This window comes from Vulpes vulpes, chromosome 5, assembly GCF_048418805.1.
Source record: "Vulpes vulpes isolate BD-2025 chromosome 5, VulVul3, whole genome shotgun sequence".
NCBI lineage: Eukaryota > Metazoa > Chordata > Mammalia > Carnivora > Canidae > Vulpes > Vulpes vulpes.
In genome coordinates, this window is record NC_132784.1 from 14,010,533 (window position 1) to 14,034,407 (window position 23,875).

General features: G+C 33.4%; 1 protein-coding gene across 6 annotated transcripts in view; it reads right to left on the reverse strand.

Annotated features, from left to right (window-relative positions):
• The window catches only part of DPP10 (dipeptidyl peptidase like 10), a 1,540,096-nt gene that overhangs the window by 488,937 nt on the left and 1,027,284 nt on the right, over positions 1–23,875 (reverse strand). The window contains exon 1 of one of the 6 annotated variants that reach the window (XM_072757587.1): positions 1,191–1,277. The exons of the other annotated variants lie outside the window; for them this stretch is intronic. The gene's annotated coding sequence lies outside the window, so the exon portion shown is untranslated. Of the gene's footprint in view, positions 1–1,190; positions 1,278–23,875 lie in introns of those variants that run through there. 6 annotated transcript variants of the gene reach the window in all.

Genomic DNA, 23,875 nt, shown 5'->3' on the forward strand with positions numbered 1-23,875 from the left:
AGACCTGCCCTACGGCCCAGCAATTGCACTGCTGGGGATTTACCCCAAAGATTCAGATGCAATGAAATGCCGGGACACCTGCACCCCGATGTTTCTAGCAGCAATGTCCACAATAGCCAAACTGTGGAAGGAGCCTCGGTGTCTATCAACAGATGAATGGATAAAGAAGATGTGGTTTATGTATACAATGGAATATTACTCAGCCACTAGAAACGACAAATACCCACCATTTGCTTCAACGTGGATGGAACTGGAGGGTATTATGCTGAGTGAAGTAAGTCAATCGGAGAAGGACAAACATATGTTCTCATCCATTTGGGGAATATAAATAATAGTGAAAAGGAATATAAGGGAAGGGAAAAGAAATGTGTGGGAAATATCAGAAAGGGAGACAGAACATAAAGACTCCTAACTCTGGGAAACGAACTAGGGGTGGTGGAAGGGGAGGAGGGTGGGGGTGGGGGTGAATGGGTGACGGGCACTGAGGGGTCACTTGACGGGATGAGCACTGGGTGTTATTCTGTATGTTGGTAAATTGAACACCAATAAAAAATAAATTTATTAAAAAAATAAATAAAGCAAAAACAGGGCCATAAAGACAGAGAACAAACTGATGGTTGTCAGAGGGGAGGGAGGTAGAGGAATGGGCAAAATAGGTAAAGGGGAGTGAAAGACAGGACTCTGGTTATAGAATTAATAAGTCACAGGGATGAAAGGTACAGCACAGGGAATATAGTCAATGATACTCTAATAGTGTTGTATGGTGACAGATGATATAGCTATACTACGGTGAGCACAGCATGATATACAGGATTGTTGAATCACTATGTTGCACACCTGAAAGTTAAATGTAACATTACATGTCAACTACACTTCAAGAAAAATAAATAAATAAAAAAAGAACATACTACTTGTGTTATACTCAAAACAGTTAAGGAAACTATCTAAATGGGCCTCATGTTCCAAATTCAATCTTCAGGAAAAAATAGTGTTCATTATTGAGCTTTAGGAAAAAAATCACTAAGTTTAATGATTTTTAAGAATATCATTTCAAATCTCCAATAATATGTTCTGAAATATCACATTGTAGATCAGAAGGTAGTCATAAATGCTACTATTTGCGAGACCTCTTTAAAAACAAATAGTCTTTAAAAACAAATACAGTAACGGTGAAAAATAAAAAGTCTAACCTTGATCAGACAGGAATGTACTAAGGATGTATTCCACTCTTGAACATTCAAACAATTCACATTGAAGCAAGAAAGATAAACACTTCCAAGGAACTGAGAAAAGTAAATAAATACAGTTATTTGTCTCCCTGTCACTTCTCTCTTTCCATATCTATGTATCTATGTATCTATCTATGTATCTATCTACCTACCTATCTATATCTATCATCTATTTATCTATCCATCCATCTACCCATCCATTAATCCATCTATTCACCGGCCCATCCATCTATCCATTCATTTTAAAAACGCTTCATATATAAAAGAAATAGTTTTAATAAATTCTATTGGTTTGTTTGTACCAAATAAACATAAGCAATAACAATAAATTAATGCAGATCAAGCCACTCTTTCAGATAACTTCCGTGAAAATCTGACAGGTATTTTTTTTCCACCACCTGGATGTATGTCTAAGAAATATTTTGATTGTGAAGCATATAATGTTTATAATAACCTTGGTTCTAATCTCTTTTCCTTTTAGTGACTCAAGGTAAAGACTAATTCAAAGCAGTATAAAATTAGCATACTTATTCTTTAATGAATTCATATATTCTAGGTAAAAATGTGGACTTTTTCTGTTCATTGGTAATATTTCTATAAACCAAATAAAAATATTTTTTTTCTAAGAAAAATTGGAAAGTCTTATTTTGGGCATTCAGAGCATAAGTCAACATTTCTGTCAGCCTAACATTATCTATTACTCTGCCAATCTAAATGCTCATTTCTTCTCATGAAAGACTCTTAACTCTGGGAAATGAACTAGGGGTCGTGGAAGGGGCGGTGGACAAGGGGATGGGGTGACTGGGTGATGGGCACTGAGAGGGGCACTTGATGGGATGAGCACTGGGTGTTATGCTATATGTTGGCCAATCGAACTCCAATAAAAAATATACCTATAAAAATAAATAAATAAGTAAATAAGTGCTCATTTCTTCATTTAACAGCTCAGTATCCAGTTCCTAGAATATGTTTTGATGCTAAGTCAATCTCTTTGATACTTAAGATAATATTACATGAAGAATGATTTATAACAATACCAAATGTCTGTAAAACAAGTAACATCAATTTAGCCAAGAACCTTTTTTGTTCAATTTTATTATGTAAGTATTTATAAAATATTTCATCTTAAACGATCATTTATAGAGCATGTGAATATAACTGGTTGAGCATATATGTTTACATTGCTTTCATCTTCTACTAAAATTCTAAAAGGCCTATCTAGTTAACATTTTGCACATATATCTGAATAAATGAAAATATTATTCTCAACACAAATGGAACTCATGGAAATCTTTAAAAATACTGCCAACTTCATCTTTCTCAATTAAGATATCTACCACTAATTTCATGTTTACGTTTTTGTTACTATTTGTCAAATTTTCTTTTCTTTTCTTTTTTCTAGGTTTATTTATTTCAGAGATAGAGATTGTAGGGGGGGGAGGCAAAAGAAGAAGGAGAGAGAGCCTTAAGCAGACTCTCAGCTGAGCATAGAGCCAGATGCAGGGCTCAATATCAGATCATGACCTAAGCCCAAATGAAGAGTCAGGTACTTAACCAACTGCACCACTCAAGAGCCCCTATTTGTCAAATTTTAATAAAAACAACTACATTATGAATTATCCTGCTGGCATCATCATATTATCATCCAAAGTTTTTACCATTCTTTTTCATATTTTCCTACCCAAGTGTTTCTCACCTATGGTTGTTTAAAACCTATTTTTGTTTTCCAACTTATATTTTAGCTTTCAGATAGATGTTGAAGTTTCCAGTTCAAATGAAAAAAAAAAGTATTTTCAAAAGACATCACAGCTGTTCAGTGGTACCCAGTATCTTTACTGCTTATTCTTTCTGTGAGAATTTGGAGCTTGTCACTACATTTCTAAAAGCAGTAAGAAAAACTGGCAAGAACAAGAGAGTTTTCGATGATAAAGGAAAAAAATGCAACAACCTGCAGAGCAAAGACTCTGGAAGTCAATTTTCAGCCTGATCCCTTGTGTGACTTTAAAAATCTACTCTTAGGAAAGTGCATAGTTTTCACAGTTTGAAAGGATAAAGAATACACTGTTCAAAACTTCAGTCAAAATGTCCTTATTTCAAAACTTCGTCACCTAGTAAAGTACCTAACTATCTTAGAATGGTCAGCAGTAGTTCTTAAGTACAGAATATGGGTAAATGTTCCTTTTAATGCCGTTTAAATCAGGGTTCTCAAATTGATTTCCTCTAAGTATTCTTGTAAAAAATCAGCTGTTCCTGTAACACCTATTTGTTTATATTTCACACATACCTAAATGAAAATCCCATTGAAGCTGCAATAAACTTATATTGAAAACACTATCACGTGGTAAAAAGAGCTTGAGCATTTTCAGTATGCTGACGTGGGTTTGAGAATAGAGAATGGCTGTACTGTGGTAGGCAGCCTCCAAGCAAGCCCCCCAAATCCTCTTCTGATATTTATGCCCTTCAATTATCCTTCCTCCTTGGATGTGGGGTAGACTTGGTGACATATTTCAAACCCTTAGAATGTGGCAAAGGTAAAAGAATGTCACTTTCAATTTAGAGTATGAAAGACTCTGGCTTCCACCTTGGAACTCACACACAACACCCTTGGACTATTCGCTCTGGGGAAACTACGTGTCATGTCATGAGAAAGCCCTGTGGAACAACATACATGACAAGCAACGGAGTGAAGAGGTATCTGGGCTACTGTCATTAAAAAAAAAAGAAAGAAAAAAAAAAGAAAAAAGAAACTCGCTTGACTGAATTTGGAAGCAATTCTTCCCCAGTCCACTGACAAGACTCCCCGCCCCTGCCAACAGCTTTACTGCAATCTCCTTAGAGATCTTAAATCGGAAGATAATAAATGTTGGTTGTTTTAAGCCATAAGTTTTGGGGTAATTTGTTATGTAGCAATAGATAACTTATACAGGTGTTTTGTATTCTTACTCCTCGTATCGTATGATGCTTTCATGGGAGCTCAACAGATGGTAGATTTTGTTATTTTTTAAAGCATAATCTTGAGTTGTTTACAAACCCTAAGCTTTAAATCAACCAATGCTTTTGCCCAAATAGCATTTAATAAGCATTTATTTCATATAAGGCATTGTACCAGTCCAGTACAGATGAAGATAAAATGTCTTACTCTCACAATTATACACAATGAAATTACAATAGAATGGAAATTGAAAGATTAAAAAGAAAATAAAGTTTAAATACTCATAGAATAAAAATAATGATAAATCACTTAAACATTTAATAAACAGACCCACTGTTTCTCTCCTACTCTATTTTTCCCCTAACATCTTTCTCTCATTGACTCCAATACATGCTGAATAGAATTAACACATCATATTTTAGAAAATCACATGGTAGCCTCTCTCTCTCTCCTGCTGAACATACATTATAGCTATGAAGTCATGTTTGCTTACTCATTAAATTGTTCAAGGGTTGCAGAAGGTGATGAAGCTTTCACAACAGAGTTCTCTGAGTTTTAATTCTGGTTTTGTCAGTGCCTGGATCTTAAGATCTTATGAAGTAAATCAACCTCTGACCCATAATTTGTTTCTCCTGCAATTTTAAGACATTAGTGTTTACCTATTTCAAAGGGTTATTATGAGGGTGTAATAAGATGAGTCTATTACAGTGCAAAGAGCCTAAAAATGAGTCTGAAACATATTTAGAACACAGTAAGTGGGAGCTACAGACATGGGGACACCTAGATAAGTGAGACATACTGCTAGTATTAAGGTTACACGTAGTTTTTGAGAGAGATTTCTAAGTAAATGACAATATCAATAAAGTATAAAGCCACATACATGATTAGAAACAATTTATAGTAGAAACTCAGAGTAAATACCCATTAAGTGCCAATAACTAAGATGTGTGTAAGACAGACGTAGCCATGACCTATAGCAGGATATTAGGAAAAGAATAAGTGGGCATATACATAAGTCACTGTCAAATAAGGCAGAGAAGAGCAACTACAATTTAAAAGGCACAAGCTACATTGAAAATAAGGACACAAAATTAAATCCGATGAAAGCTTCAGGAAACTTCTTAAAGACTCTGTGATTTGAAATGGATTTAAAAAAAAAATGGCTAGGTATCATGTTTACCTATAGAAAGGAAAAAACATATGCAAAGCAGAAGAAACTATATGAGCAAGTGTCCTAAGGAAGCAAAGTGCAGGAAAAGTGTTCTTAACTATATTAAAAGGCAGAAAGAGGTGGTGAGGGAGAGAGTGGGGGAGGGAAAGGGAGAGAGAGCTAGATGAGAAAGAGAAAGCTTCCTGGGGCATATATCACAGACTGGTGAAAAGTGTTGCTGAAATGCAGTTATACGATAATGATGGTGCTCTCATTTTCAAGAATTTGATCCTTTATGTCCTGAAAAAAATCACTTTTAGGTATAATAGTGCTTGCTAATGCATAGCAGATCCTTCCTAAAGACAATTCTCTGATATGCCAATGCATTCCTATTCGTGAAATAAGAAATTTCAATAACTATGTCTCAAGGCAGACTTATCTTTCTGCAGTTATTTAAAATATATTGTATATATGTCTCTATGTTAGAAATGTGTTAAGCTAAATTCCCCCTCAGACTCAGCCCCATGAAAGCACAGCCTTCTGTTCTGTCTCCGAGATAGGCACCGAGGGACATCTCACAGAAACCAGGATTTGCTTCCAAGATGATAATCTAAAAAAATACAAAAATAGTTCCTCCAAACCTCCCTTGATTCCCTTTAGTGCCTAAACATTAGCATCTTTCTAGACTGCAGAATAAAGTTTTTCAAATAAAGTTATATGGCATTTAAGATGTTTTTAGCTTAGTGAAGCCCTCCCTATAGGGATGGATATGAAAACAGTGTAAATCAGCATTGACAGTGAGTCTAAAGAGTGAATATATTTTCCGCCTATAATAAAACAAAATCCAGTGCCTTAAAACATAATTAATCTAACATTTGTCCCACGCCACCCCAGGGAAACCATAAGGGCTTTGCTGATATTCTCTGGAGAATCCCTGGTTTCTGAAACCAGGGTTATAGTGAAATCTCTGGTTTTCACTATACAGTCACTGTAAATATTTCATGCTACTTAATTATTCTAAAAACTCTCGTTAATTAGTTTCTTAGAAAATACAGGTTGACCAAATTATCATCATTCTCAAATCTGAAGCCAAGTTGCACAGGACCACAGGCAAAGATAAAACCATTCTGAACAGTAATGAGCAGATGCAACATATATGTGATACTTAGAATAACGCTTTTAAGAACCTTTAAAATTTTCAGGACTGAATTTATGATTTGAGAGATGAATGCATCATATCCCCATAGACAGCTTCTCAATATTATACCTATTGTTACTCTTCAGCAGAGTTAAAACACTATTCTATTTAACTCCCACTAAAATGAAAAAAAAAAAATAGGGCACCTGGGTGGCTCAGTCGGCTAAGCATCTGCCTTCAGCTTACGTCATGATCTGAGTCCTTGGATCAAGACTCACATTAGGCTCCCTGCTCAGCAGGTAGTCTGCTTCTCCCTCTGCCCCTTACCCTGCTCCTAGTGCGTGCTCTGTCTCTCTCATGCTCTCTCTCAAATAAATAAAATCTTTTAAAAAAATGAAAACAAGCTCCTAAAAGATGGGGTAGATTAAATCTGTTCAGCAATTAACAGCCCTAATATCAAAGGGTTTATTGGAAAGTCTAAGAAAAACCTGCAAAAATACAATAAATGGCTAAAAAGCCATGCCATACAGCTACCAAATTCCCCTCTTAAACACTTCTTACATCATTCCAGCTTCCATATTAGAAACTTGAAGAAATTTCCCACTGTTCAAAGAATAAAATTTAAGATACCTGGCCTGGAATTCACATTTAAATGTAATTTGGAATCAATCCTGCATTTCACGTTTTTTTTCACAAGAATTTCAAACTGAACTCCTACATGTAATGCATCTTATCCAATCAGTTTCCAAACTATGGCTAGCTGATGACCAAACCAATCTAACAATTAAAATGCTTTATCGTGTTAACCTTCCTGAAACATCAACATGAAATCAAGTCCTATCATTTCCTTCATCTGTAATGACGTCTGGTATTAATATTCTAACCAAAATTACCCTATTCCTTGTTAGACACTATTAGTACTTATAATCTGAACTATTTTTATTTTTTTAATTTTTTAAAAAGATTTTATTTATTTATTCATGAGAGACATGGAGAGAGGCAGAGACATAGGCAGAGGGAGAAACAGGCTCACTGCACGGAGCCTCATGTGGAACTCAATCTCATGACCTGGGATCATGACCTGAGCCAAAGCCAGATGCTCAACTACTGGGCCACCCAGGGGTCTCCTGCACTACTTATTTAGTACTTACTGATACCATAGAGTATATGTTAAATGTGGATGTCTCTTCTGTTCTTTAGCTCTGGTCACCATTTTGACCTAAAAATCTTAAAGTAGCATTGTGCAGTGAATTGAGATATATTAGTGGGACTGACATTCAGTTAGTGAGTTGCTTCCAGCCCTTATCCCCAATGAAATAGATGAGAATACATCACATGTAGTAAGGGTAGGTATTACCTGTGAAATTTTGTTTTATCTATGTCTATAGATATGTGTTTAGTGAATTGCAGTGAATATTTCTTACATTACTACAAGACTGAATAAAAAGTTTGCAAGTAATAATCCCAGTAGACCACATCTCATACTTATCTAAACATTAGGTGTCTAATGAAGAATTATATATTAAATAAATGGATAAAATGGGTAGGTAGGAAACCACATGAAATTAGGAGAATCACATACACATAAGGGAAGCCAAATCTAAAGGACAGAATTGGGGGGATGTTGGGAGTATCAGTGAATATCTACAGAATGAGAAAAGTGGGAAATGTGAAATTGCCAAGGTCAAATTTCATTTTCAGTGCTGCCTAGAGCAGTTCTGATTTGGCCCAAGATTATGTGGCACATTGAGTACTATGCTTCAGTGAAGGCATTTTTTGTGGATTATCATAAAATTCAAGTTCAATCTACAATAGGTTATAATACCAGCAAGAGGTACCACCTACCAATATGAAAGATGGGCTTGTTTTTCTTCAATATGTAACATGGAACATTTGACACTTAATAAAATCCATAAATGGTGTTTATCTAAATTCATGATTTTCTTATGACCATTTCCTTCACACAGCCCAGAATTTGTTATCTACTTTTCACATATGGTAAATAAAGCTTTATATTTTAAAGCAAAGATGGCATATGAATAAACATTAAATAGCTTATAGAACTAAAATAACACCATCTGTCTAAACAACATCATCCTAAATATATGGTATCTTTGTCTATCATATTTCTCAAATTATAAATTTGCTACATAAAGTATCCAAAATGATACAGAGTATTACGAAGCACACTCCATATGATGAAGAGTATTGTTTGTTCACAATTCTTTCTTCCTTTCTTCCTTCCTCATCCTGAAATGACTTCTTAGTGGTGTACCTCCTCACTGGTTTTGTGCTTGTTTTTGTGACTTGTTCTGACCATTCAGTGTGTGTTGATATAATGAACCATATCCAACCAGTCTTTAAATGTGTTAGTATGGTTTGGCTTACATACGCAATTCTTCCCTAAACTATCCAAGTATTACTTAATGATTGATTAATTAATTAATTTCAGTCCTGAAACATGAGACACGTGGAAGAGACAATAACCCAACAAATAACATGAAGTAGAGTCACACCAACCAATGTGCAGTCCCTTCAGTGAAGAATAAATATTTTGTTGTCATTGAGAGTTTTGATGGTTTACTTTAGTAAAAATGATTAATATACTTCACAGCTCAGAGTATCATAATAACCAAATTAAAGTTTAAAAAATAAATCACAAAAATCCATTAGCACTCTTGAAAAGCCTCAATGGTTTAAGTTTTTCAGCATGAATTTCTTGGTATATACACTCTTCTAAATTTATCATCCTTTTGAATATTTATTACAGGAACCATTTTTTACTGCTTTCCAGTCTCTGTTAATGAAATAAGACCGCTTCTCCTGTCCATTTCAAATGCAATCCGATATAATTTATAAATGCTTGAGTTCAGACATATAGAAACCAATGGGCTTATCAGCTGCCATCTACTGTATTTAATAATGAGTGTGTGTGCACGTGTATGTGTATTTTAAGCAACTTCAGGGTTTTTGTACTACCATTTTCAAAGGAAAAATAAAGTTTTGAATCTATTTGCAGAGAACAAAGCTATTTATCATGTGTTTGGAAATAAATACTACAGCAGTGAAGCACTCTTAACTTACTAATGAATAACTCTCCTACAATGGAATAGTTTTTGAGATATTTTTATATAAGAGTAGGACTTCCGTGGATTGGTAGTTGTTAAGAGGATAAAGCATTTAAACTAGTCCACCTAGCTATCACTTTTAAAGATGTCAAATGTGTACCTGGTAAGATCCTCAAAAGATAGAATATCACATATTGTAATATGATAATCCCTTCAGCATTCATTGAATAAACAATCATAGATATTATGGCTACATATAGCTTAAAGATCACTTTAGGCCAGGGACCAAAGGACTGGACTTCTTATTAAAATGGGCATTTTAGTAAAAACAAGAAGTGAATTCTGTTGTAGAAATACTCCATATAGTATTTAGTAAAGTGAAAAACTACATCCAGGGAAATTAAATTACTTGCTCCAGAACACAACTATTATTTCTAGAGTAAGAAAAATGCTAATATTTTATTGGTTCATTTAATCATTAGTGTGGAAGGTACAACCTACAAACTGTAACTTCTTGGGATGGTTCTACTGCTTCCACAGAAAGTATCATGATTTTAATTTATATTTTCTCCTGTGGGAATACATGGAATCTGGGTATTAATATATAACATATTATAATAAGTTTATCTTTTCAATAGGACCTTGATAAAAAAAATTCATGAGAGCAGTGACTACAGAGATGCTAGGACAATAAGTGGGAGAGGATTATATATGGGGAGTAAAACTATTAAAGTGAAATTTTTAAGCACATAATTTATCTAAGAACCATCACTGCTTTCAGTATAAAGATCACCTTATCTGATTTTTGATAACTGCAATTTTTTTAACACATTGAATTTTTCTCAATATCAATCACCAACACTTGCTTAGGATACAAAGAAGCATTTTTTAAGATTATGTTAAATTTTAAGTGTAAATGTACACATCACAATCAACAGTTGCTTTATATTATGTGACTTTCTCTCTCTCTCTCTCTCTCTCTCTCTCTCTCTATATATATATATATATATATATATATATATAAGAATGAGTAATACTGCTCCATATACACTCACATTTTAGATTTCTGAGAAAATATTTCAAAAAATAAAAATAAAATAGTGGTGAATATATGAAAATGAAGGGGAAAAAAAGCTGTTGTGATATGAGAGAAATTTGGAGAGAGAAGACTAAAAGGAAATAGGAAAAAAACTGGTGACAAAATGAAGTGTTAAACCAAAAGCAACAGATCTATAATGACCAATACATCAAAGATATAATAGCCCACGTTTTTTGACTTGTGACAAATTGACACAGTGAACTAATTTGTGACTTCTATTAAAAAACACAGATATGCAAGATAAATTATTTATCAGGTATTTTCAAAATACCTAATTATGTTACAGAGAAAGAAAAAAATTTCTATGTGCCAGAAATAAAGATGCAACCATGAAAATCAGAAAAAGCATACAAAAAGGACTCCTTCTGAAGTGGGAGAGGTGAATTTGGAAACTACAAAAATATGCTAAAAACCGGAGTTTTAATGTTACTATTATTATTATTGCTGTTAATATTATTATTTACAAAAGGCATACCTAAACCATAATAAAAAATGTAACGATTGAAAGTAAAATACTAGAAAGTGACATGACTGACCAGGAAGAAAACAACCTAAAGAAAGTTGGTATAGGCATATGAGACAGAAAAGACCAGCCAATAAATACTTCTAGATACACAGGTCGGGCTTCACTTAGTAACATAAACATTGAATAATCGTGTAATAATTAAATAAGCTGAACAAGTGATTAGAAACATCCCCATAAATACTTATTTCAGTCAGTTTTATAGATATATTTAACCCAACTTTCAAAGAATAGGATAATTACAATCTTAAACAAACTCTCTCGAAAAATGCAAACAAGCAAAAAAATTATATCAAATTTAAATAAGAACACAAACTCCCATTTTTTTCATGAGAACAGTATAATCTTGAGACCAAAAATTAATGACAGTAAAAACAAAATACCTTAAAAGCCAATTTCATATATGAATATTGATGAAAAGCCTCAACAAAATATTAGCAACATAAATCCAGTGTTTAAGAAAGCAAGATTGGTTTAATATTAGAAATTCAATTCAATTCATTCATCCATTCATTCTGTTGACAGAATAACTTGTTTCTTAAATAAAAAAAGCACCCCAAGACTTAAAGTTTTTCATGGAATTAAATGTTTTGTTTTGTTTTATTCTTCTAAGATTTTATTTATTTACTCACGAGAGACACAGAGAGGCAGAGACATAGGCAGACGGAGAAGCAGGCTCCTCACAGGGAGCCCACCACGGGACTCAATCCCTGACCTGCTCAACCACTGAGCCAACCAGGGAGTCCCTGTCTGTTTTTAAATAGAAATAGAATGGAGCTTTTTTAACATGACAAATGTTTTCTATTAAACACCAACAGCAAACTTCATACTTAATTCCAAAATACGTAAGTCTCTTTAAAACTAGAAATAAATCAGAAGGAGAGCTCCTGACACTTGTATGTAATCACACATACAACAAAACAAAAAGTAAAGGGATTAGAAAGAACAAAACTGTCACTATCAGTAAATAAAATTGGTTTATATCAAGAAAAATACAAAGCATAAATTTAGTATCTATGAGAATCTCGAAGCAGCTCTGGGTTTGCAGACAAGAACAAATCAATTTCTATAAATCAGCAACAAATGATGAAATTTAAAATAATTTCAATATTATATATATATATATATATATATATATATGCAAACAGGTATAAATACATATGTAGAAATACATTTTAAAACAAATGTTTTGGGACACCTGGGTGACTCAGTGATTGAGTGTCTGTCTGCCTTTGGCGCAGGACATAATCTGGGAGTCCTGGAATGGAGACCCACGTCAGGCTCCCTGCCTGGGGCCTGCTTCTCCCTCTGCCTGTGTCTCTGCCTCTCTCTCTCTCTCTCTCTCTTTCTTTCTCTCTTTGTCTCTCATGAATTAAATAAAATCTTTAAAAACAAAAACAAATTAAAAAAAACAAGTGTTTTTAGAAAACCATAGTGCTTTATCTCATCATTTAAACATAGCCTTTATAAACTGAGTGTTGTATATTTAATTCTCTCCAAAATGATCAATAGCAGGGAAATTCCCAGCAATTTTCTTTTTTAACTTGAAAACTGTCATTGTGATATTCATATGGAAGAGTGAATGACAATGAATTACCAATTTATGCCTGAGGTAAAACAAGAAAAAGACAAGCTGGGGAACTATGTTACGAATTCTCATGACTTGTATTGCTATAGTAGCAAATATAGCATGGTGTTGGCATAAAGGATAAAAAAATAGACTAATACAGCAAAACTGAGGTCCTTGTACAAGACCTACTCTTATATGGAAATGTGATTTATTATAGTATTACAGATCAGTAGAGGTTGCTTATTCAGTTAAATATTCTATATATCTATATGGAAAAAGTTAACGCTAACTTACCCTAAAAACAACAATCCAATTCAAGTGATTTAAAACATAAATGTGATCAAGAAATTATGAAAGTTTTAAAAACAATGTAAGTGATATCTTGAAGGATCTCAGGATAGAAGATTATGTAAACAAGATATAAATACTATAAATAATAAGTGAAATATTAGCAAATCTATTAAATCAAGATTATAATCTTCTACTTGTCAACTAACACTACAAACAACATGAAAAGGCAAGCCACAAACTGAAAAAAGACATGTTCAATATATATAACTGACAAGTAATTAAGATCCAGACTACATATAAAATTTCTACAAATAGAATTCAATTAAAGAATACTTTGAATGATTGCCTTATTCTAGAGGAAAGTACAGATGGCCAACAATTATATATATACGTAATCATGAATATATGAATGAATATATTCATAATATATATGAATATATATACATATATTCATAATATATATTAATATATACATATATTAATATATATGAATATATATACATATATTCATCCTTATTAGTAATAAAAAATTGAGCCAAAACTTGCAAGATGCATGGCACACATCTAACAGATTAAGGGAAAAGGGTAAGACATTATCAAATGTTGACAAATAATTAGGGCAATTGGAATTCTTTTTCCCTTCATGAAATGGTTTGCCATTACCTGGAAATAATCTAAATGTCCAAAGAAAGGATAATGGATAAGTACATTGTAGTATATTCATTCATACATGAGATACTCCATTAAAATAAAAATTAATGAACTCCAGCTACCCATCAACATGAATGAAGAACATAAAATGTAAAGTTTAAAAGACTGAATATATGTGAGTGTGTTAAAAGTATGAGAAAAAATGTTTTAGACGTATCTATATATGGTAAAACTAAAAGAAAAGGGGGGAGGGGCACCTGTGTGGCTCAGTGGCTAAGCATTTGCCTTCTGCTCAGGTTATGATCCACAAGGCCTGGGATAGAGCCATTCAGTCTTGAGACTCCTGCTCAGTGGGGAGTCTGCTGCTTCTCCCTCTACTCTGCCCCTGCTCATCCTCTCTCTCACATGAATTCTCTCTCTCTCTTTCAAATAAAAAAAAAATCTAAAAAAAAGTCAAGGCAATTACTCAAAATATAAGACTGAAGGACTCAAATAAATGAATAAAAATATTTATTATCTGAGCAGTATAAACAGCTTGATTATATATATATTAAACTTCATCAAATTTATTAAAGTATATACATTCTATTCAAGTAGACATTAATATTTATAAATATAATATATGGTTCATTTTTATATACTCTAATCAAATATGAATAATATAACACAAAAGAAATTTCCATCAATGCTCCTTAAAATGCGTAATCAGTAAAACAATAAAAAGTCAAAAATTTGATTTGGAATTTTGAAAAGTGTAAATATACATGCAGAACATAACTACTAATAATGGAAACCTAGAAATATTTAGAATTAAATGAAAATAAAAATATCGCATATCAAACATTTGAAACAAAGCTAAAGGGGCAAAGGTAGATTAAGTATTTTGAATGCATATTTTAGATATGGCAAAAGTTAAAAATTAGTAAGTTAAGCATCAACTCAAAAAGGGGGGAAAAAGAAAGAAAAGAACAAAAGGTAGGAAATGCTTTCCCTTGTATCACAGTACCAGTAAAATAAACCTTGTCTCTCTCCTGATGGTCTGATATAAATGCATGATAAAGTAATTAAATGAAGTCTCAAACACCATGTAGACAAATGTTTTTAAAAAAAAATGTGCTACTGGGATGCCTGGGAGGATCAGTGGTCAACTGTCTGCCTTTGGCTCAGGTCGTGATCCTGGGGTCCTGGTATCGAGTCCCCTATTGGGCTCCCTGAAGGGAGCCTGTTTTTCCCTCTGCCTATGTCTCTGCCTCTCTCTCTCTGTGCCTCTCATGAATAAATAAATAAAAAAATTTTTAAGTGCTACTGAATAATAAACCTGGAGACTATTTTCTATCTCCCTGAAGACTAAGGTAGAAGGCCTCCAAAATTACTACTCCAGCTGGTCTAAACTCATTCCTAGATAAAAATTTTAATGATACAGAAAATCTTTTAAGTACAATTTAATTAAAAAATAGAAGTGATAATATAATTCTACTGGGTATCATTTTGTTGATTCCACCATTTCAATGTTTCCCAATGTGGAAATTGAAGGGGTATGAAGCATTTCAAAGGGATTTATAACTGATTTTCATTTAAATATAATAAAGAATGCAGCTTCACCAATTTTCCTTGAAACTGCCCAAGGAGGTCACCATTTTCCCCAACATAAAGAAGATAATTAGCTCTTTGTATCTTGATGGTTTTAAAAGCTTTCTAAATTCAGTGGGGTTTTGTGAGTTTCCTCTCTATTGAGCATCAGTGTCATCTACCTACTGCCTGACTACTGTGGTTCCATACATCACATGGATTTGCTCTGGGTATTCAACTTCCAGTCAAGGTCAGATGGAAGAATGCTATTCTATGCCTCAGGTGATAATTTCCCTCTGAGAAGAACTGAAATCAACTCAGTGACCCTAAGAACTTCCTCTCCAACCAGTGGGGCTGGGCTGTCTTAATAAAACATGTGCAAATTAGGTAAGCACCAAAAGGAAGGCATTCTGGCTCTAGAGTGTCAATTTATATCTACACCCACCTGTTCTGTTTTGATTCCTTTGGCTCACATTAGGTTTCTACCTTACTGCTCAGGATTTTCAGAAAGTATTTCAATGAGACATTTTTATTTCAGCTTCAGCACTAATCTCTGGTTAAGATTTCCTACAGCATCTAATCTGCAGGCTGCTTGTGAAGTCCTCTCTAATTCCTTGCCAATTGCCTTTAACTGAAATCCCAAACTGGTAAGACTTTCTAGAATCTGTTTATGTAAGGTCAAGTTAAGATAACTACTACTCATTTAGTAGAATTTGACTGGGTCATGAGTTGGGAGGATGTCTGGGCCATCTGAGAAGAGTTACAATAGTGTAACTAAATGTTGGAAAAGACATGTCAATATGGAGATGAGTAAAATACTTCTGCCAAATAGAAGAATTTGAGAAAGGTTAAAAAGACAGATGGGAAACTTTGTAATAACCACTGAGTGTAGTGCAAGAGACTCACGTGCATTTCGAACCATTTATCACCTATAAACATTTGCTTCTGGTCTTATAACAGACACAAAATGTTGGCTTCCATACAAATAAACTCTCTCCTTATCCTCTACAACACGTGTACTCAAGAAATATGTGGCAATTTTATTTCCTCTCAACAAAAAAGCGAGTGATAAATTGGATTATAGAAATATTGAGACAAAATGCCAAGGTAGTTTAAAATGCTCAAGACTGAATGGGAATTCCCCATAATGCCAAGGCAAATTTCCCACCTTCCAGGTCCACTTAACCCCACTTCACCACAAGTTCCTTATCACATTGACAGGGTACATACTAGAAATACCTAAAGCAAAATGACCTACTAAAGTTAATTATGTTACCTAATGCCTTTTAGGGTCACTAAAATTGGATCATTCAGAACACATTTTTATTATTTTTTTTAAAAATTCCTATACAGCTTTTACCTGGTGGCAATGAAATCCTGAGGGGCACAGACTCCACTGATTCCATGATGCAAGTTTGAAATGTACACGTGTTTTTCTTTTTTTCTTTTTTCTTTTTTCACCCACAGATTACAGACCCTCCTCTTGATTACATTCTTGCTAGAGTAGTTGGGATTTATTGGCTAAGAAATACACTATTTCTAGCCAATGCTTCTATGCAGTATTTTCTCTGTTCTACTTCTGCTAACAAGGACAATTCAAGGGCACATACTAATTATGATTTTGACACAGTTTCACTTTTGTGTTTAGCTTCAAAAGTAATTCCATGGTATGCCCCAATTCCCTTGTCAGTTTCCTCTACTTTTAATTTCTAATTTAATGAACTAGTGAACTCCGGAAAAGGTTCTGACTTTAAAATTTTGTTTCATTCCCCCAAATTTTAGTTTCATTTAATGTCTACTTAATATATCAACGATTACGAGAGGTATACTGAAAGATTCCAGTATAATGAGGGATTAGTTAACAACTCCTTTCTATTTTGAGCTAGAAAAATATTCTGAGGCTATCTGTGCACAAAACTTCATATTTTTATATCTAACACCATACATTTTAAGTCTATAGAAATCACAGTCTAATAAGAATTGAATCTTTATCATTGTACAGTAACGTTTAACACTAATGATGATTTTTGGCTTAATGTCTACTTTATTGCATGAATTAGATCTCATTGTTTCTCTTGTTAATAATATTTGCTTGATATACTTCTTCCTGTCCTTTTTTATTTTCTTTTAAACATCATTATTGAGGTATAATTGACATTCAACATACCTGCACATATTTAAACAAAATAACTCTCCTTAGGGCAGCAATATGTTTTGGTATAGACTATTTCCTAGAAACTCTTATCACTAAGCGTGGCTAGGTGATAAAGTTCTTCACCGATGAACAGTAAGCAAACTTTTTTGAGGCAGATTCTGAGAAGGCTCTTTAAAAAGAGTACAGCTAGCTGAAATCTGCTTCTTTTCCTCATCTTTCCTCTCTTCTACCTAGAATCCAGGCACAATGATTGGAACCCCAGCAGCAGTTGGAACATAATTGTTAGCAGGATACAGGAAATAAGACAACTGCTCCCTATACACTGCCCTGGAATGCGAACCTCTGGATTAATTTTACAAGACAAATAAGCATCCACTTTGCTATAGCCATATTATTTGTGCTGTTCTGATGAATGTAGCTGAATCTAAGGTTTGGTTGTGATATATATATATATATATATAAATAATTTTGCCTGTGGTGAGAAATCTGTTTCTTCTCATTTAAAATACTGAGTATGTGGTTTTTATTAAACATTGGTCTAAAAATATTATTCTATTTTCAATTTAATTTCATCTTTAATTAAACTTTAACTAAATATTATGGAGATTTAATTTGCCAAATTGAATTCTGGAGGTTTAATTTGAACATCTTTGAGATTTTATTTATTCCTAGATTCTTGTCTTTACTCTCTTGCTTTACAATCAGTTAAACTCTCTGAATGGCTTTGTCGTCTATAAAACAAGAATGATAACAAGAATTATATTTCAGTGGGTTGTCATGAAAATTAAGCAACAAAAAAGAATGTAGCTGACACACAGTGAGTGGTCAGCTGACATCTACTACTATCAGTGTCTTCACTGTTGATCTGCTTAAGTCTCTCATTTCTAATTCTTTTGCCTAATATACTAACTTCAGACCCATAAAACAAAATAAATTCTATTTCTTTGTACTACAACAATAACAAAATTGCCTTGAAAGTACTTTTGTTTTATTGATGTTTCTGGCATCAATAAATCCTATTTGCTTTCAAAACAGAAATGTTTTCAACTTTTAAGGACAGCTGTTTCCGTTTAAGGATTAGGAGTAATCACAAGAACAGAAAAAAAAAAAGAAGGAAAAGAAAAAGATAAGCCAGGCCACAACTTTTTAAGTTCCACCTGAAATTCTGTGTTTTTTCTTCCACAGTTTGACTCCTTTCCTGAACAAAAAGCTCTTCTAGAATTCTTTGTAACTTTAAATTCAATTCCATTGGCATTATTGTCTCAAAAACATCCTATTAAATAATTTTAAACTCAAATACAACATAGATTATATTATCAAGGCAAATATGTATGGATTAATGGATTAATGGAGGCCACGATTTTATGTGATTTAGGAAAAAACTCCACACCTATCTGAAAATGACCATATTTCTACTTCAGGTTTTCCTCCATTCCAGATAAAATGGTTTTTAGGACATACTGCATTCTTACTCACTATTAAAATGAAAAGAAAAGAAAGTTGGAACCATAGATCAGAAATAAAAATCTTTGTTACCAGCTTTGCCTTCAGCAAACTCTATCGCTAGAGGGTTAAAAGAGATAATTTTCATTTCAAAGAATGCAATTGGGATAGAGAAGCAATACACCAAAGAAAGCAATTAGTCTGAGACTTTGGAGATTTGAAGAGTTTAAGCAAACTTCATTCAAGTACCTAAAGAAAATTATGACAATGCTTTATTCTCAGGACTAAGTTTAAAATAAAAATCTTAATTATTTAAAGCCAACAACAACAGTGAGCACCAAATCCATCAGAGTTCCCTTCCTATAGGCTCTGTGGATTGAACTAAACACAGGGATGAAAAAGGCTGCTCCCTATAAATCAAAATTAAGCAGATGAGAAGGATCAGAATACAGATAACATACACAATGTAGCATTAATGTAGTCTCTCAGTTAAACGATAGTTTAATCAAAAATCTTGATAATTATTTCAGTTGAAGTACTCCTAGCTGACAGGTCAACCATAATAGTTTTTATTTTAACTCCAGTTAGTTACCATACAGTGTTACATGAGTTGCAGGTGTACAATATAGTGATTTAAACTTCTATACATCACCCAGGGCCCATCACAGGTATGCTAAATTCTTAATTCCCATCATTTCTTTCACCTATACTCTAATTATAGTAAAATTATACTGGAAAATAACTACATCTAGAGAAGTATGACCATCAGAGTAAATAATTATTTTTCACATTCTATTACTTTTCCTAGTTCTTTTCCCCTTCATTATTTTTTATCCTAAATATCATATATTTCTGAGGTACAGGTAAAAATGACTTATCAAATTAAAAAAAAAATGAAACAATGATGACATTATTACCTAATCTACAGTACAAGTTCAGAATTTATCAATTTTCTAATGACATTTTTTATAGTTCTCAGTTTTTCCCAGTCCAAGATGCAATCTGGTATTGTGCACTCTGCATAGTTGTTGTATTTCTCAATTTTTAAATTCTGAAACGGTTCCATAAACTGCCTTTCTTGACATTGACATTTTTGAAGAAAACTGACCAGTTATTTTGTAAAATCATCTCAATCTTAATTTATGTGGTGTTTTCTTACATTTAGATTTTTGGTAGAAATACTACTAACACAATGTTGTATTACTCTCAGTGTATCTTATCTGGAAGCAGATAATGTCAGTTTTTCTCAAGTGTGATGATGTTAATATTAATCATCTATCTAAAGAGACATCTTGCAGATTTCTTTACTGTATAGTGGCATTATTTTATTGGCATTTTAAAAGTATTTTGTGGTAAGATACTTAAGATTGTGTGAATAGGAACACCTGGGTGGCTCAGTGGTTGAGCATCTGCGTGATCCTGGGGTCCCTGGATCAAGTCCCACATTGGGCTCCCCACAGGAAGCCTGCGTCTCCCTCTGTCTGGGTCTCTGCCTCTCTCTCTCTCTCTCTCTCTCTCTCTCTCTCTCTTTCTCTGTGTCCCTCGTGAATACATAAATGAAATCTTAAAAAAAAAAGATTGTAAATACACTTTTCTCATTAAGCTGTCTCCTACTAGTTTAAGCACTCAATTTTTGAAAACCATCATTCCTTCTAAATATACTATCTTGCCTTTTATAATAAAGAAAATGTTTTTCCTTTTTTCTTTCTTCTTTTTTCCTCTGTCCATCTCTTCCTTCCTTTTCTAATAGCATACACTCATGAATTTCTACTTTATAAAACATCTTGAGATTCTACCCATTATGTTTTCAAATACTTTCTAGCTTTTCCCCGCCCGCCCCCCCCCGGCTTTATTGAGACATTACTTACAGTAGATCCTCAGAATTTTTCTTCTTATAACTTATAGAGTTCATTTGTACACTTTTATGAACATATTTCATTTAGTCCACTCCCCAGCCTCAGGAAACCATTCTAGTCTGTAGCTTTTTAGACATCATATAAAAGTAACAACCTAAGTACTGCTTTTTACTGTAGGGTTTCTGTCACTTAGTATAACATGCTCAAGGTCAATCCATGTTATCCAAAAGATAGGATTTCCTTTTTTCTCATGGCTGAATAATATTCCATAGTAATATATTTCCTATATTTTTATTCACTCAATCATAGATGGAAATTCAGGTTGTTTCCACATCTTTTGAACAATGCTGCAAAGAGCATGGAGGTGCAGATGTCTCATCAAGATGGTGATTTTACACTTATATATCCAAAAGTGGAACTGTTGCCTAATACAGTATTTCTAGATTTAATCTTTTGAAGACGTTCCATATTGTTTCCATGGGGATTGTACCAGCTTCCATTTCCATTGACAGTGCACAAAAGTTCTCTTTTCTCCACAGCCTTGTCAATATTAGATACCTTTTGTGGTTTCGATGACAGCCGTTCTGACAAGTGTGAAGTGACTTTGATTTGCATTTCCTTGATGATTAGAAATGTTGGGCATCTTTTCACATCCCGTTGGCTGTTTCTATGTTTTCTTTGAGAAAATGTCTACACAAGACCATTTTAATTGATTTGGGTTTTTACTATGGGGTTATATGAGTTTCTCATATTTTTTAATATTAACCAATCATCAGGTATATAATTTACAAATATTTTCTCCCATTACTGGTTGCCCTTTCATTTTGCTCACTCTTTCTTTTGTTGCACAACTGCTTTTCAGTTTGATATAGTCCTATCTGTTTTGTTTTTTTGTTCTATTGCTTGGACTTTTGGTGTCATAGCCAAACAATGATTGTCAAGACCAACAACAAGAAGCTTTGTCCTGGTTTTCTTCTAGTAGTTTTAGTTTTTAATTTGAGTTAAATTTATAACTAGAATCTAGGGATACAATTTCATTCCCATTCTGGTGAAAAATGGTGAGTATCAGGTTTTCCCAACACCATTTATTGAAGAGACTACCTTTTTATCATTGAGTATTCTTGGCTCCCTTGTCAAATATTAGCTTACCATATATGCACAGGTTTATTCCTGGACTCTCAATGTTGTTCCATTGGTCTGAGTCTCTGCTTTGTATTAGTACATACTATTTTGATTACTATATCTTTGAGATAAACTTTGAAATCAGAATGTATGATATCTCCAGCTTTATTTTTCTTCTTTAGGATTGCTTTGGCTATTCGGGGTCTCCCATGAATTTTGGGATTGTTTTTCTATTTTTATGGAAAATGCCATTGAAAGTTATGGAGATTACATTACATGTGTAGATTGCTTTGGTAGTATAGACATTTTAACAATATTATTTTTTTCTGATGGACATGGGCTATCTTTTATTTGTGTCTTTTGTTTCATCAATATCTTGCAATTTTGAGTATACAGATATTGCATCTTCCTGGATAAAATTTTCAAGTATCTTATTATTTTTGATGATACTGTATACCGGACTTTTAATTATATATGAAAATTCATTATCAGGGTATAGCAATGCAACTAAATTGCATATTGATTTTATATCCTGCAACCTTATTTAATTTGTATATTGGTCCTAACATTTTTTTGGTTGAGTCTTCAGGATTTTCTATATATAATATCAAACCATCTGCAGTTGGAGATTATTGTACTTCTTCATTTCTGATTTGGATGCTTTTTATATTCCTTTATGACCTGGATGGCTTTTTATAACTTTTGCCTAACTGCTCTTGCTAGTACTTCCAGTACTATGTTGAACAGGGATAATGAGAGTACGAACCTTTATCTTGTTCCCAATCTTAGGAGAAAGCCTTTTAAACTTTCACCATTGGGAACTGTGAGTTTTTCATATATGACCCGTATCATGTTGAGGTGCTTTACTTCCACATCCAATTTGTAGAGTTTTTATTATGAAAGGATGTTGAATTTTACAAATGCTTTTTCTGCATTGACTGAGATGATCATGATATTTAACTTTCATTCTATTAATGTGGTATATCACACTTGTTTATTTGCATATACTGAACCACCAATTCATCCCAGGTACAAATTCCCTTCATATTGGTGTATATAAGACACTTAATGCATGATTAAGTTTGGTTTGCTAGTATTTTGTTGATAATTGTTACAAGTATCTTCATCAAGGTATAGCCTTGGAGGTTTCTTGTAGTGTCCTTATTTGGCTCTTGTATTTGCTTTAAAATTCATGACTGAGTCTTGCAAGATTGTGTGTTTCAGGACTTTTTCCATTTGTTTTAGGTTATCCAATTTGTTAGTATACAATTGTTCACAGTAGTCTCTTATGATCCTTTGTATTTCTGTGGTGTCACTTTTAATGTCTCTTTCATTTCTGATTTTATTTGAATCATCTTTTTTCTTCATTATTCTTGCTAACAGTTTGTCAAGTTTGTTATTTAAAAAAATCAGGGGGATCCCTGGGTGGTGCAGCGGTTTAGAGCCTGCCTTTGGCCCAGGGCACGATCCTGGAGACCCGGGATCGAATCCCATATCGGGCTCCCGGTGCATGGGGCCTGCTTCTCCCTCTGCCTGTGTCTCTGCCTCTCTCTCTCTCTCTGTGACTATCATAAATAAATAAATTAATTAATTTAAAAAAAGGACTTATTTTGGTTGATCTTTATTATTGTTTTCTAGTCTCTCACTTATTTCTGCTCTGATTGTTGCTTATTTTTCTTCCATTTGCTAACTGTGAACTACTTTGTTCTTTTTCTATCCCTTTGAAGTAAAAGTTAGAATGTGATCGTTCTTATTTCTTGATGCAGGTATTTATGGTCATAAACTTCTCTCTTAACACTGCTTTTGCTGTATCCCATTAGTTCAGTATATTTCTACTTTCATTTGTTTCAAGATTTGTTTGTGAAGATACATTTTTATTTCCTATATAATTTCTTCTTTGACCCATAGGTTGGTCAGTAAGGTACTGAATTTTCTAATTTTCCTCCTCATTTTTGTCACTCATTTCTTGCTTTATACCAGTGGTTGAAAAAGATACTGAGTATGCAAGATCTATAAAGAACTTATTAAACTCAACATCTAAGAAACAATCATGAAATGGGCAAAAGACATGAACAGAAA